General features: G+C 32.7%; 1 long non-coding RNA gene and 1 pseudogene across 4 annotated transcripts; one reads left to right on the top strand and one right to left on the bottom strand.

The window, feature by feature from the left end:
- Positions 1 to 5,591: 5,591 nt before the first annotated feature.
- On the bottom strand, positions 5,592 to 6,325 carry LOC128133185 (NAD(P)H-quinone oxidoreductase subunit K, chloroplastic-like; annotated as a pseudogene).
- A 7,519-nt stretch (positions 6,326 to 13,844) lies between these two features.
- LOC111915844 (uncharacterized) lies at positions 13,845 to 16,984 on the top strand. Of its 4 annotated transcripts, XR_002858306.3 has the most exons (6): positions 13,846 to 14,350; positions 14,476 to 14,918; positions 15,204 to 15,249; positions 15,367 to 15,411; positions 15,918 to 16,023; positions 16,741 to 16,984. It is a non-coding gene; the product is annotated as an uncharacterized LOC111915844 (long non-coding RNA). The 4 variants fall into 4 exon arrangements; XR_002858303.3 differs by having other exon boundaries at positions 13,845 to 14,350; positions 15,204 to 15,411; XR_006190078.2 differs by lacking the exon at positions 15,204 to 15,249 and having other exon boundaries at positions 13,849 to 14,367.
- The last annotated feature ends 700 nt before the right edge of the window (positions 16,985 to 17,684 follow it).

Genomic DNA, 17,684 nt, shown 5'->3' with positions numbered 1-17,684 from the left:
TCGACAATTAACTAACAAATCAGATCGAATAATCACCAACACAAACTCAAAAAAACAATTTCTGATTTCGATTTCAAAATCACAGTTTCCAATATTTCTTTCACAGCCATAACACTTCGATTTAAGCTTCTTACTATCAGCTATTCAGCTACGAACCCAAGCAGTACAAGAACAATTGATCCAAATTCAGGGATTGAATAACTTGCAAATGAAGAAAAATCGATTGCCAGAAAATACAAGAATAAGCAGAATATATGATAATCAATGGGATTAAGATATTCGATTCGAGAAAGGAAACATGAGAATGTGAAAGATCCAAAAAAAAATATGGATATGATTTAGGACTTATTGAATCACTTGAATATTAAATGGGTCAAAACATTCGGCTTAAAAAAAATAAATGGATTAATGTTGGATTGGGCTTCGAAATAAAATTCCCATAAACAGTGAAAAAAAATGGAATTTGATTTTCATTTTGACGTGTAATCTAAAAAAAATTTAATTGGATCATCAAAGGGGTTTGAAATGAATTCGATCCAATGAGACAAATCGATCAAAAATTGAAAAATGTAAAGCACTAATCGAAATAATGGACGTTTTGGAATCCATTTGAGAATTTGTGATACCTTTTGACGAATCGATTTCCATTTTCAACGAACGAATCAAATTTAGAAGATCTTGGTTATTTTGTTGGAAGGAGAAAATCTTCAATTTGAACATTGTACCACCCACGATGCATGTTGTACAACTCGTTCTTCGTGTTCTTCAACTTCATAAGAACCATCAACACTTTTGGGTTTTGACTTCAAATTCAATGCAACATTTGGAGATTGTTGCTTTGGAACCAAAATTTGCTTCATGGATTTCGGATTCACAACAACATTTGACGATTTTTGTGAATAAATCTGCTTGTTTTTACGTTTAATCTTTTTCTTCTTTTTCTTTCTCATCTTTTTGCATCTTGAAGATTTGATTTCAAGCACCACTTCATTCTTGACAACTTCAACTTTGCAAGTTTGAATCAAATCTTTTGGAGATTGATACTTGTGAATTATTGGATTAACGGCTTTCGATAAGGAATCATTCCTTCAAACGAATCACAAGAACAGAAAATATCATCGGTTTGAACTCCAATCGAGCAAAAAACTTTTTCATCTTCATGAGAATCAACTTGAATCTTCTTATCATGAACATCACATTGAACTCCATAGTCTTGAACTTCAACAATCTTAAGAGCAAGAGATCATTTGGGCTTTCAGTTAGAGAAATGTATTTCTTATTAAACAAATCTCTTTCTTCTCCTTCCTTTTGATTTCTACTACGAATTAATATGGACAAGGCAATTTTATTCAACCATTCAATCTTACAAATTGGTTGGAATATCAAGATTCCATGATCATCCTTCAAACCTCCATAAGAAACCATATTAGCCCATGAAATCAACATGCTTAACAATAACCCATAAAATTGATTTTCGTTGACTTTGTATTTGACATCTTCAACGATCACAACCCAAGAATCATACGGCAAGTACACCATCTTTGATCAATCAATAAGATCTTGAGTTTTTCTAGAGAGAGAAAGTGATTTTGAATGGGGTTTCTAGAGAGAGAATGTAAAAATCACTTGAATTCTAGTGAAGAAAATCAAATTATGAATAGAATCAAATATGAATTCGATTTCTAGAATCCAAACTCTCTAAAACACGAAGATCAAAAATCAAATGAATAATCACCAAATTGGAATCCCATCATGGATCGATTCTTGATCAAATCAAGAACACCCGCTCTGATACCAATTGTACTGGTGCTGATTATGATGACAAATGCGAAATACGAAAGATATAGTGAATCATCATACAAATCATGAATACATGGAGTAAATAAATCTTGTTTGAAGCTTTCATTAGTTTTGATAGAAATATTACAAATGAGTTTACTATTTCTCTCTCTAAAACTAATCTCTCCAAAATGAACATTACATAATGGGAGTCACTCACTTCCTAATTATAGGAAAAACTAAACTCATTTACACATACAAGAAAGTAAGCCACATCAAATGAGAACTTTGCACCCTAACACTTCAGATGACGACACCCAAATGTAATGAACATTTTTTTTTCAGGAAATGTATACATCTATATAAACTAGGTCGTGTGATTTCTTTCTTTACATAATCGATTGGTTAATGAGTTGTATATAGAGATACCCAGATGAAATTGAATAGAATTTTCAAGAAATCTAGATACTAGTCGCTACTTACAATTTGGGTTTTTGTTTCTTTAAACCCAATCGTGTGGGGTTTTGTTTTCATCAGTATCGTTTGGGGATAAATACACCCAAAGCATTTGTTTCTTTGTTTCTTGTTTTATCCCTACCTCTGTTCTTTGAAATGCAAACACACACACACAATCATATTCCTTTTCTAGGTTTTTTGGTGTTCTAGATTCGGTTTCAATTATTTTGTTTGTTTTGTTCCACAAATCGTCTCCCATTTACGAGTGTGTTTCTTTTGTGTATGTGTTTGTGTGTTTTTAAGAACCATAAAAATTGGAATGTGTATGTATGTGTTATTGGAGTGTGTATGTATGCGTTCTTGGTGCTATGCCTTATTAACATTAACACCGTTTCGAACACAAGCGGTACATTCCAAAAGAACCGGTATTCGCACATATTTACCCTTGGCCATGAACCTCCTTTGGATTTTTCATTTACTCAACTCTTCCTCTTTCAATCCGAAACGAAAAAGAAGAAAGGAAGGAAAAAACAAAATAGAATTTGTAACTTACTATCCTCTTATGCAAGATTTCACTACAATCAATATAGCAAATAAGATAGAAAGATTTCTAAACTAGATTTCAAATCACAGTACAGTATTTCATATAAGTATCTTATATAATACTCTTTCCCTAGAACCACAGTTTGTATTCTACTTCCATAGAAATTGAATACATAGAAATTTCATATTAATTTAATTCCAACCTGAACCCAAGTCTCGCAGTTGTTGAATGCACTTTTATTCTTTCTCTTTCCTCCCTTATTCTAAAATTTTTTAAAGGGAAAAAAGAGAAAAGAAGGGGGGGCTGGTATTTAATTGTATCTCTAATCTTCTTTATTCCTTCCCACATCAATAACTAGAATGAAAAAAAGGGGAACGTCAACGCATCCGGGAAAAAACGATTAATCTCTATCAATAAACCTGCCAAAGAACCGAACCATAGAGTACTTAATACCGGTGCTACGGAAAGATATGTTTTTAGATCTTGCATTGAAAAACCTCCTTCATTTTATTGTAATACATAAACATATTGAAATGTACAATCATCCAGTAAATAAGATTGACTTTTTGTTAAATACATAAAAAAAACGTCATTTCTTCCCCAATATTCCCCCAACTCATTTATTTTTCCTAGGGGTTCCATTCCATTTTTCATATAGATAGAAGTATTTTACTATTATTATATGTTAAATGAGAACAAAAAGATGAAATGGACATAAAAATTCTAGATTTTAATAGAGGAGATAACGATGTGGAAAACAAGACAAGAATGATGTTCCAAAAGTACCTTTTCGAAGTCCTGGAGAGGAAGATGCATCTTGGGTTGACATATAGTGCGACTTGTCAGATATATTGGGTCATATGGGATTTCCCCGTTTTCTCCCCAATCGAGATATCCTCTGTTTCGCCCACGAAAGATTAATTGAATCATCAAAAATTTGGAGCGTGAAGTGCAATTATGGTTGGCTTAATTGGAAGAATTTATGGTTGGCTTAATTGGACTACTACATTGAAGTATCCAGGCTTCGTTTAAAAAAAAACAAGTGATAATATATCTATTTTATATAATAAAGGATTCCTATTTTTATTTGATTTGAAAGAAATCCTTTTTTGTAAGTAGAAGTTATTTCAAACTCTTATGTTAATCAATCGAGTAATATGCATGAAGGCGTCAACTATTTTACGGAATGCGTGAATTAAAAAAAAGAAGGCATAAAAAAAAAGTGGTAATGGGAGCATTTGTACTATATGTGCAAATCAAAATCGGGCGGATCTTTACCCGGAGTAGAGCATAAACCTAAAAAGAGTAAAGAAGCCCATTTAAGAACAAGAAAATAACATCGTGATTTGGATTGAATCGCGATGAAAGAATCCATCAATGAGAAGTTAATTGGATAAGTTTAATGAATTCTTTTTTGATATTATACGTTAATAAGGAAAGGAAGACAAACTCGTGTTTAGTGAAAAATAAAAGAAAATCCTTTTTTATAAGTTAGAAGGAACTTGCTATGAAAAAATAAAAAGTATTGGAATCTACACATTGATTCTTTTTTTTTTTGAACCATTACTACGGTGACAAAGAATCAAATTATCACTATATTTATTCCTTTTTCTACTTCTTTTTCCAAGTGCAGGATAACCCCAAGGGGTTGTGGGTTGTTTTCTACCAATTGGGACCCTCCCTTCATCACCCCCATGTGGATGGTCTACAGGGTTCATAACTACTCCTCTTACTACAGGGTGCTTACCTAGCCAACGCTTAGATCCGGCTCTACCCAAACTTTTCTGGTTCACCCCAACATTCCCCACTTGTCCGACTGTTGCTGAGCAGTTTTTGGATATCAAACGGACCTCCCCATAAGGTAATTTTAATGTGGTCGATTTCCCTTCTTTTGCAATCAGTTTCTGACCCTAATCAATCGACTTTATCGAGAAATATTACTTTTTTTAGGTCAAGAGGTTGATAGCGAGATCTCGAATCAACTTATTGGTCTTATGATATATCTCAGTATCGAGGATGATACCAAAGATCTGTATTTGTTTATAAACTCTCCTAGCGGATGGGTAATACCGGGGGTGGCTCTTTATGATACTATGCAATTTGTGCAACCAGATGTACATACAATATGCATGGGATCAGCCGCTTTAATGGGATCTTTTATCCTGGTCGGAGGAGAAATTACCAAACGTCTAGCATTCCCTCACGCTTAGCGCCAATGAGGCTTTTATTTGAGAGAAAAAAAGAAGACTATGCCTTCGCCATATGAAATATGAATATTAAGTAATAATAGCATGGCACTTTGAATTCGATATAAGAAATTTTGTTTTCAAAACATTAGATTATGTATCGAGAGAGTAATATGAGAAAAAGGTATTTCCGATTTTCTTATCAGAAGTCCAGTTCAGCGTCACAAACTTTTTTTCACACCAGAGGTCTCTTAACAATATTTATAGAGCGAAAAAAAAAACAAGATTCTTTTTTCCTTAGTTTATTTGATCAAATAAAAAAGCAACTTTGGGATTGCTTAATCACAGACAAATCACAGACAAAAAAATATAATAAAATAAATATATAAAGCAACGGAGCCATCATAGTATTTTTGAATTCCTCCGAAAGGAAGGGTGGTAAGTTGATCATTTACCGATCGGGGTCTGATCGATCCTATTTTTTCTTTATTTGATGTAAGGTAAGGGTCAATTTTATTGTAGAGTCGTATGCAATGCATAATGCCCGTACGGTTGTTCGATTCTATCTTTTTTTCTTGTTATTATTTTATCTTTGTTTTCTCTTCCCTTTATCATGCGAAATAAATAAACCTTTTATTTTCTTATATCATCAGGGTAATGATCCATCAACCTGCTGGTTCTTTTTCTGAAGTAGCAACGGGAGAATTCATCCTATAAGTGGGAGAACTGCTGAAACTACGTGAAACCCTGACAAGGGTTTATGTACAAAGAACGGACAAACCCTTATGGATTGCTGAGACATAGTTCTATCTGGATAGATTTCTCGAGATATTTTCTTACGAAGTTTTGTTATAGCATCTATAATTGCTTCTGGTTTAGGTGGACAGCCCGGCAAATATACATCCACAGGAATTAGTTTATCGACTCCACGAACAGTACTATAAGAATCGGTACTGAACATCCCCCTGTAATTGTACATGCTCCCATAGCAATAACATATTTTGGTTCAGGCATTTGCTCGTATAATCTCACTAAGGAAGGGGCCATTTTCATTGTTACTGTTCCGGCTGTTAAAATAAGGTCCGCTTGTCTAGGACTCGACCTTGGTACTAGTCCATAACGATCAAAGTCGAATCGTGAGCCTATTAGTGAAGCAAATTCAATGAAGCAACAACTGGTACCATAGAGAAGCGACCATAAACTAGAGAGTCTTGACCAATTTGAAAGATCATTTAATGTAGTTGAAATAACTGAATTTTGGGTTGTTCGATCAAATAAGGGAAAATCAATGGAATTCATAAGTATCTTAATTTTTTCCTTTTTTCTTTTTATTGTCTAAATATTCAGGAGCTAAGACCATTCCAATGCCCCCTTTCGCCATGCATAAACTAAACCAACAATTAAGATAAGCACGAAAATTAAAGCTTCTACGAATACAGATACACCTAATACATTAAAACTCATTGCCCATGGATAAAGAAATCCGTTTCAACATCAAAAACAACAAAAACTAGAGCAAACATATAATAGCAGATTCTAAATTGTAACCAAGCGTCGCCTATTGGTTCTATACCCGATTCATAACTAGAAAGTTTCTCCGGTCCTTTGCTAATCGGAGCTAAAAATCCCGAAATGAAAAATACCAAAATAGGAATAAGACTTGATATGATTAGAAATGCCCAAAAAATATCATATTCATAAAGCAGAAACATAGATGCACTCCTATGAACGTGGAAAATATACCGGATTAGTCAATTCGACTTGAATTTTTTAAGTCGTTCATAACTGTTTAGTTAAAGTAAGAATTGCTTTTGGTCGAACCATTTAGTGGGCTGGACGTGTTTCCTTTCAAGATTCATAGATTAGAATCCTATTTTTATTACATATCTTTAGATATCTTTTGATTTTTTTTAGTTATAGTTAAAACTAACTATTGCTCTTATCCAAATTCTCTTGTTTTCATATCAATCTTACCGAGTATTCTCTCTAAAGAAAAGGGATTCTAAATATAATTCTCATTTTTTTATGAATATGTCCATTTGTCTCTTTTTATTAGTGGTTTATAATAGAACAAGTAGTCAGATGTCGAGTAAATACAATCAAGCAAAATCAGATTTTGATGCAACGAAAAAGAAATAGAAAAGATAAAAAATCAATATCACTAAAAGAAAATGGGTATAAAAACTTATTAGATACCATGGACCGCGGTATCTAATAAGTTCTACCTACTATTGGATTTGAACCAATGACTCCAGCCGTATGAAAGCAATACTCTAACCGCTGAGTTAAGTAGGTCATTTATCTTCACAAAGAAAACCAAAAGGGACTCATCCCATCGATGGATTATAAATATCATATTACTTAGAAGCAATACCGATCAATATGATCTTGGATCATGGAATAGTCATCTTGAGAATATTCATATTGACAAAAAATTATCGACATAATAAAATATATATTACAAGCACTAAGGGCTATAGCTCAGTTGGTAGAGCACCTCGTTTACACGCGCGCCGATGTTTTTCAGAAGAGTCCATCATGGAATCAAAAAAATTGATCTTATTGAAAAATTGATGTCTTACTCCATTCCATAACTTTGAGGGAAGAAGAGAACAATAACCTGACAAGGGTTCAGTCCGTTTAGGTGCCCAGTTAGGTGCCAAACAGACCCCATCATTGATTTGATATATTGATAAGGTGAATACCCAGTCTATTCAATGCTAGGCTGAGCATAAGGGCCTCAAAAAAATCTCTTTTCGTCCTATGAACTTTAAGGTGTACGAAGTTTCATATTTGATTTTTAAATAGAGCGATAGAGACTTCATTTCACTTAGGTTAATCTAGGCCAGAGGCAAACCTACGTCAAGATAACCCCCCTTGAAAAACTTTGGTGGTGTTCCTGAATCTGAATCCACATAATGACTCAGAGCACATGGAGCCATCTCCTTATTTTTCGGTAAAAAAATAAAAATGGCGGACTAGCTGATATTGATATCAGTTAATGAAAGAGCCCAATGCACAAAAAATGTATGTTGGGTCTTTGAAATAGTTTAGATCATTTTGATAATAATAAGTTTGATCTGTTTTACCGAGAAAGTCTACGGTTCGAGTCCGTATAGCCCTAGAGCCCTATAAAATAAAAATGAATATTAAAAAAAAATTGTATCATTTTTCATTTGAATTTCCTCGTTATTGTTTTAACTGACTGATTGCTTTATCAAAAGACAATCATTACTATAAGCCCATTCAAGGGGATTGTTTAAAGTAGAATATCAAACTAAAAGCAAAAACACATTTCATTTCAATGGACCCAATCGATCTTTTTCCAGTTGTGGATAATCAAACCAACTTTTGTTCAGTACTCTTCGTAGGAAAATTCATCTGCAATTTTCATCTTTTCCTGTCCGAAATCAACGAGTTAATTATAGTACCCTTCATTTGGTATACCCAATTCTATGGAATTTTGTATCATGACACGAGTCTGGTTAAAAACTCCAACCTAACCCAACCCCAATCAAATCTAATAGTAATTTACGTCGGTATTGCGCGCTATTTGTGCACAATATAAAGTTTGAAAAGTGAATATCTTTGCTAAAACGTAAAATAGGCTTTCCTTCGTATACCTTACTTAGACCTAGTCTTATGGCACGCGGTCAGAGCCCCGGGCTCCTCCCACTGCTTGGGAGCTTACGGTTTCATGTTCTATTTCACTCCCCGATGGGGGTTCTTTTCACCCTTCCCTCACGGTACTACTTCGCTATCGGTCACCCAGGAGTATTTAGCCTTGCAAGGTGGTCCTTGCTGATTCACACGGGATTCCACGGGCCCCATGCTACTCGGGTCAAAGCATAAGCTAGTGATGCTTTCGACTACTGGATGATAAAATAGAATCTTGGGTTGCAAACAGCGATTCGATTGATGATGAAAAAAGAGAATTCTTGGTTCAGTTCTCCACCTTAATGACAGAAAAAAGGATTGATCAAATTTTATTGAGTCTGACTCATAGTGATCATTTCTCAAAGAATGACTCTGGTTATCAAATGATTGAACAACCGGGAGCAATTTACTTACGATACTTAGTTGACATTCATAAAAAGTATCTAATGAATTATGAGTTCAATACATCCTCTTTAGCAGAAAGACAGATATTCCTTGCTCATTTTCAGACAATCACTTATTCACAAACTTCATGTGGGGTTTTTGGGTTGGAGAGAGAGAGAGAGAGAGAGAGAGAGAGGTGGTGGGTCCCTCCTATTTTTTAATTATTAAAATAAATAGATAAATATTAATTTTTTTTAAAAGATGAAAGAAAAATGGAAAATAAATACCCCAAGGGTATTATAGTCATTTTAATATTCAGAAGGACCAAAAATGCAATGAAACCAACTCAAAAGGACCACCAATAAAAAAATGTCGAGATTTACTAAACCTCAGAAAAAATACATACCATAGGGACCATTTTTTCAGTTTCGTCTAATAAAAAATAAAAAAAGAAACTAACAAAAAATTCGGTATTTTTTTTAACATTTTGGAAACTTCATTATGCTTTTAAGTTATTTTTCTATTTACTTAAAGTAACTGGTTACTATAAGGTTTTATTTGAACACGTGTGTACTTCGTTGGTATTTCGTGTACGAATAATATACTTTAATGATATTTTTTGTACTAAAAAAATGACATTTTTTTGAATATTTTGGAAACCGGGTAACCTGATGGTTACCTACAATAGTTGATTCAATGGTATTTAGTGTACTAAAAAAACAATGAATTTTTTATACATTTTGGAAACTTCACTACATTTTTCATTTTCCATGGGAGGAAAGGTAAAAGAGAGGATATATTGCTCTTCATTAATAAAAGTCTTATGGCAAAAAAATGGTGTATTTTTACATAAAAAAGTATAAAATTGTAAAAATGATCCCTATGGTATGTATTTTTTTTCGGGTTTTAATCAAAACCCCGATTTTTTGGCTTTGTGGTCCTTTTGACTATGTTTCTATGTGGATTTTGTCCCGTTAAACTTGACTAATATACTCTTTTAATTTGTTTTTCTTATTTTTTTAAACATTTATCTATTATTTTAATATTAATGTAATAATAAATAAAACAGGCCCCACCTCTCTCTTTCTCTCTCTCTTCCTCTCTCTCTCTCTCTCTCTCTCTATATATATATATATATATATATATATATATATATATATATATATATATATATACTATCTTATAAAACAAATCTCACTATTTCTAAAAATAGATTGAATAAAATAATAATATTTTTTTAAGACGTCCAAATCATTAAGCTAATTGTACAACTAATCACTAATAAAATAATATTAAAATTTAAACAAACTCCTATAAATCTTCTCTTCCAAGGTTTTGACCAGATCTTTTTTCATCCAAATAAATACTCAACGCCCTATAATTTGGTCATTTCATGAATTTTATTTATTTTTAATATGACATGTTTCGTAAAATAAACTAATGATTGAATTGAAAATAATCATTCTCCATCGAAAAGAAATTAATTGTCGAAACAAACTATTTGTCGCCCGCCGCTTTGCGTGGGTAAACGGCTAACATATATATATATATATATATATATATATATATATATATATATATATATATATATATATATATATATATATATATATATATATATATTACACCATTGTTTTGAATAGATCCATATAAATCTATATGAACATATGAACAAACCAAATTTTTTTTAGGGATAATGACTTAAAAGGGTAATATATTATTGGATTTGTACATATTTGGTCACTGGGTTTTTTGTCCATATTTACCCCTTCAACTTGTTAAACTGTACACATTCAGTCCTTATGACCGTTTACTCCAGGTTAGCCGAGAAAAATAACTTAATAGGGTAATATATTTCTCATTTTGTACACATTTAGTTCTTAATATATTTTTGTTTCAAAATAAGTCATCTTTGCTTTTGTACCCATTCAGTAATTATGAATGATTTCTATAGGTTTTTCTCACGACATCTTACATTGGATAATCATTAATGAAGTGTGTGGGGCTATTGATGTTTATGTGTAACGTCTCATTTTCACAATAAAAAAAACTTCATTTTTAAATAAGGCAAAACTCTCTAATTATAAATCTATTATTAAGAAAAAAACGTTTATTCCAAAATACACTGATCGAAATCAGAGTAATATAGGAAACGCGGTATCCTCAATACTGTTGATGAGTGAGTATAGTCCTGTCTTCGCCTTCTCATGATCAACGATAGAACCTGTAAACATAAACAACTGGGTAAACACAAAGTTTAACGAGTTTCCCCCAAAACACCCGATACAACAAACGTATTATCATGCATAACGGGCCCACACTCATTAGATTGGAATACATTGGCCCAATCAGTCATCGAACTGGAATGCCAACATGCAACAGATCCAATCAGTCATCAGACTGGAATACCCAGGGTTTGTTGGTCTGTCGCCTTAACCCAACCGCTCTTCTCGAGCCTCCATGTCTACGGCTGTACCTACATCAGGTATCTTGTCCTATAACATATAGCACGACCGCCTCAACCTATCACACCACCATATGGCTATCTCATGTAAGAGGTCGTGAGAAAAACTTAAAGAAATCATTAATAAGTATTGAATGAGTACAAAAACAAAAATGACTTATTTTGCAATATATATATATATATATATATATATATATATATATATATATATATATATATTAAGAACTAAATGTGTACAAAAATATTAAGGACTAAATATGTACAAAATGAGAAATATATTACCTTATTTAGTCATTTTTACCGGCTAACTTGATGTAGCCGGTCATAAGGACTAAATATGTACAGTTTAACAAGTTAAAGGGGTAAATGTGGACAAAAAAAACTCAGTGACCAAATGTGTACAAATCGAAAAATATATTACCCTTTCAAGTCATTATCTTTAACAAACGCCAAAAATTGTGAAGACAACTTTAAACAAGTATGTATCAATCCATATGAAACCATTAACAAAACCATAATATTGAATTAATGTTTCCCTGAGTGTATCCTGAGTCTAGCTATGACCTTCTTCCACTCTAAAACGATCAACAGTTTTTTAGGTGTATAGCCTCATCATCATGCCTTTGAAGTGATAACATTGAAAATTTTAGTCGCTATTTTGGTGTTGGGGGCACTAGATTAACTATATGAATGGGTCATATCAAATTGGTAAGAATAATCGGGTCAGGTCAAAATGATCTACTATTATTCAATTTCTATGAAAGAAGACAAAATCTACATGTAATTTACATGCGCTTTAATGAACCTATTATATGCAAAAGGATAAAGTATTTATGTCAAATTTAAAGACTTTTATATCATTTGACTACAAAGTTCACAATCATAATTAGTTAGGGTAAATTACACGGATGGTCCCTATGGTTTAGGGTAATCTGCGTGTTTGGTCCCTAACAATTTTTTTTAACTCGGACGGTCCCTACTTTATATTTTTGTTGCACGCTTAGTCCCTGTCCGTTCTAAAAAGACTAATTTACCCTTACTGATTTCTTTTACCATTTTTTAAAATATTAGTTATTAAAAACAAATATTAATATATATGAAAAAAATATATTAATTAGATATGTGGGCCCACTTCCTCATCCCCTCCCATAAAACCCCACCCTCCACCTCCATCGTTTTCGTGTCCTTCTCAAACGAACCAGCAACACCACCACTTCTATATTCTCCGGCGAGCCACCACCACCAATCAGATGCAATATTAAATAAAAAAGAACCTACGTCGAAAGTCGGTGTTTCTTTGGCAAACATAAACTATAAATCGCACAACCTGGTAAGGGATCTAGGGTTTTCACACCTCGTTCTCTCGTTATTATATGTCAGAAATTATAGAAAGCTCAACCATGGCAGCCGACGATGGGAACTAGGGTTTCTGAAGCACCAATTTTTGTTCCTGTTCGTGGGAAAAAACTTTGGCAACAGTGAAGATGGATTCTTGGGTTTCTAAAGATCGGTAGGGTTGTTATTTGTTCCCCCCTTTATTCAGTTTCGAACCCACTGAATCCCCCTTTCTCTCACATGGAACAAAAAACGATTTGGTTTATCATTTATATTATCGGTCTCTAGACTGGATTTTTGGGTTTCAAATGTCGATTTCCCATCATCGATCTTCTTTATTTTCACTAATTTTCGAGACCACAGTTATTTCTAGGATTCCTCATCGATTGGATAGGCGTTAAGCGGTGAAGGCATCAAAAGGTGTTCTTCTGCTATTGACAAAAGGGTAGGGGGATTCACCTGAATCTGGTTTTCTTCTAGGATTCATCATCATTTTCTGGTTTTATTTTGGTGTTGAATTTGAGTTACAAGTTTGGTTTTAGATGTAGATTCAGATTTAGTGTTGAACGTTAGATGGCTTTATGTTGATTTTTGGGTAATTTTTGTGGTATGGATCTTTGGCCGGAGATGATGACCGGATTTGGTGCCGGTGACTGGAGGTGGTGGTAAGAACTGTGGAGGATTAAGTTGGAATCAATAATTTTTCCAACATTATATTAATAATTTAATTTATTAATAATAACTGGAATAATATAAAAAGAACTAACAAAATAAAAATAGTCATTGAGGGCAAAATAGTCTTTTTAGGTTAGATAGGGACTAAGCGTGCAACAAAAATATAAAGTAGGAACGGTCCGAGTTAAAAAAAGTTGTTAGGGACCAAACATGTAGATTACCCTAAACCACAGGGACCATCCGTGTAATTTACTCAAATTATATACAATCACATATTACATTATCATAAATAAGAACATAATTTCACAAGCACATATCTTATATATATAAGTAAGGCCTATGCCTTAAGAACGGAGCAAAATGGGGTGAGGTGGATGAGTGTGGAATATGACGGGATTTTTCTGGATTTTTGATGGATTTCTATGGAATTTATGGGTATTAATAAAAGTTGCTTTCTTCCGGGTCGGATCCTGATGGATGGGTTGCCGCTCTATTTTTCTCTCTTGGATAGTCCACAGATGAATTAGTACGATTCCACTGAATAGGAGTATGTGCCACGCTATTATACATCAGCTACCGCTTATCGTTCCCATTTCCCAACATTCGTCTTATTCTTTCCTTCTCCCTCTCGGCCTCTCCGTCTCTTTTTCATTCTCCCCGAGTGCACCATCACCTCCAATCCACATTTTCCCTTTGTTTTCTCCACCTAGGGTTCCATCATTCACCACAATCTGAGCCCTAAATTTCTATCCTCTCTCATCTTCGGACAAAGTAGAGTTCTATGATTCATTACAATCTACCATAACCAAAACAACTCTGTTTGCTCCAATAAGTACATTCAAGTTTCTTCTATCTCTACTTCACACTCAGGTTAAACTATTTGTTTGGTAATTTGTAGATTTTTATTACCATTTTTTGCATAAGATTGGTTCCGATAAGGATAAATCATCTTGTATTGGAATTTTAGAGGGTATTTTTGTTTAACATACCTTCAGGTTAGAAGACACTGGCTGAGCTTAGCGATCGTCTCCTTTCGGTTTGAAGACCACCATGTTTCATAGAGAGGACAATTGTTCGTAATTCTCTATGCCCACCGCTTTGTCTCAAAGAAGAGCCTGATGCATGCAAATCTTGAACACTCTGTTATCTTCATCTTCTTTTTCTCTCCACTTAACTCGAACTCTTTCTCTATCTCTCTCTGGCCTACTTCTATTGACACCCAACTCTTCTTATTTGGCAATTTTCAGGAAGGTTCCCTTTTTCTCCAACTGTTCGTTGTCCTATTGATTTTTAACTGTAGTTAAACAATGGGGGATTTCTTACACCATCAGAGAACACGAACCCAAGCTTAAAAAAGAAACCCAACAAACTTGAAATTGAAGATGGAAGTTCAAAATTAAAGCTATTCAATAAAACCATCCAGGTTGAAGATTAATAGGTAAGCCATTTTACCTTATTTCTTTCTTTTTCTACTATGATTTAAGACGATAGAGCATCTTCATAATTGTTATCTTCTAATTCTATGGCTTAACACAACGCAACATCTTCAATTTTTTTATGTTTACTTTCAGTTATTCGAAATGGGTTTTTTTTTTTTTTTTTTTTTTTTTTTTTTTTTTTTTTGTGTGTGTGTGTGTGTGAACGGACTCCACCATATGAACAAGGGATGAAGATGCACTCAGATTCGTTTGTTTATTTTTTAGTTTTTTATTGGTAACCTCAGGTAAATTTCCTCTTTCTTGTTGTTGGGGGCTAACATTAACAATCTGGTAATCATCTAAGCTCATACTGAAATTACATGAAAAGTCAAAAGGTTAATATGGAACTATGTTTTATGCTTAATTACAGGAACTCACTGGCTCCTTCATTTTCAATGTTTTTTGCAGGCCTGGATCATCATCAAGCAGTTTTCTAGGCCTAAGATAAAGAAGGTATTGATTTCATTTTATAGTATGTAGTTGTTATTTACCATTATAATTATCTTATTCTAAGGTGCTGATTTTTTTTTTTTTTCCTTTATGTTGTGAAGATAAAAATTTGAATGGATGAACAGTGTTTAAAAAACATAACAGAAAATATGTGAAAATAGTAAATGACAACAAATTTGTGAAAATAGTTAAAACTTAATGAGGAAAGCCTCTTCCCTGATTTTCTGTATTAAGTAGTTCCATCTTCATTAACTTAAAAAGAAGCATTCATGTATAACTTTATGCATCAAGTCTATTAAGAAAAAAAAGAAAGATTATATTACTTCCTTTAGTTAAAGAGGATTTTCTAATAGAAATAATACAACTTTCGGACTTTGGTAGCGTCTGAGTTAGTCAAAATACATACTAACAATTCATAAATTAATCTTTAGCTTTTCGAACATCATATTATTTCATTTTTTATGATTTTTATACTTATTAAGTTCTAATCAATAAGAATGAACATTCAGGTCATCGGTGTTGGAGTCTTGGTATAACCATCTTTTGTAGGTCTATCCTTCTATGGTGACACTAAGTCTCATACTCATTAACAATATTTGTCTATAATATATTAAGGTAATTTTCTATTTCTCCTTATTACTTGAATAAATCAACAATCTTTTTTTCTGAATATGCAATAAATAGCGATGTACTTTCATTACTATATGTTTGTTATAGCATCATACTTCCATTTGTAGATGAGCTTTTGGACATTGTTTTCGTGCATAATGGGAATATGGATGGCTTAGTATGTCTTGGAGTTTGGAAAATATACTTTTATAACTATATAAGTCCATATTGTATGATTCAAATATAAATGAACTTGTACATCATGGGTATTATGATTGAAGTAAATGTAGTGGATCAGATTAAACGAAAATTATATTTTGTTAATTACAACTCTCTACAAGAAAGATTATAAATAATTTAAAGTTTGGTTTATCAATAAAAGTCATCTACTTGTTTGTCTAACTCGATGAGTTTTACTTTTGCAATGATGCGTTTTTCGTTAATTTCACATCCATGAAGAACCCGTCACTCAAATCTTTAATGTTAACCGGGTAACATGGGTTGGCTTTAACACACAATTCAAATTAGATAACCTATAATTACTGTTAATAGTTGTCAAATTTTGCTATGCTTTTATCCTAAAAAATGAGCCCTGCAATTGTGCTTTAGACTACTAAAGCTTTGGTTTGTATAGAAAAGAAGCTTCAAAATAATTGGCACTCTTATATTTATTAATTAGTGTATGTTAGTATGTGTTTATAAATTCCCATATTACATGATCAGGTCCAAACTGAAGGATCACATGCAGTATTGTGTAGATCATCCTCAAGAAACCAACAAGGTTTCAAAGGTCAAAGCCCACCGTAGTCAAAGGTGTGATTTGGAGAACACTGAAAAGGTAAAATCGTTTTGGGTGTTTATATTAAATAGTCAAACAAATACTTCTACAAGTATCTTATAGGAGGTTGTTATGATATTGTAAGTGATGGTCATTTGGAAAGTCGACAAGTTGGCGTTTGTTGGTTAAGTGCGCACATTTTCTCTTTCAAAAAAAAAAGTTGGTGTTTGTTTTCATTTATACCGCAATAACCCTATTGTACTTTTATTCCATTCCATTAAAACATTATACTTATAATTTTTTTTATAACAATTGTGCTTTGGAACACATACACAACTACAAGGTTGTACTTTTTTATTAAGAGTATTATTTGAATTTATTAGTAACCTTTACATTTGGACCGGTCTTGGGTCGTGCTTAGCACGGCCCTTCAAACGTACCTAGTATTTACATAAAAGCATTAAACATGACAAAGTGTGAAAAAATTGAGTTTTTAAAATTACCACACAAAACTAGGTTAAAATTTAAACACTTATTTGATTTATATTGGATTGTAGGCGGATAGAGACAGAGAGATTAGAGAAATCATGGGGAATATGTTTGGTTGTTATTTCTTAACAAAAAAAAAAAAAAATATTTTTTGGTTTGCTGCATTTTAGCTAGAGAGCCTACTAAATGGGCTTTATCTATTTTACTGTTTTAGCCTCAGTTTAGTCGTTTACTCGTTAACCCAAAAAGCCGCCAACAACAAAAAATCTCATGCATCTCGTCATAAAATATATATATATATATATATATATATATATATATATATATATATATATATATATATATATATATATATATATATATATATATATATATATATATATATATATATATATATATA

This window comes from Lactuca sativa, chromosome 4, assembly GCF_002870075.4.
Source record: "Lactuca sativa cultivar Salinas chromosome 4, Lsat_Salinas_v11, whole genome shotgun sequence".
NCBI classification, from domain to species: domain Eukaryota; kingdom Viridiplantae; phylum Streptophyta; class Magnoliopsida; order Asterales; family Asteraceae; genus Lactuca; species Lactuca sativa.
Note: the sequence above shows the minus strand (reverse complement) of the source record. Positions and strands in the feature narration are given on the sequence as shown.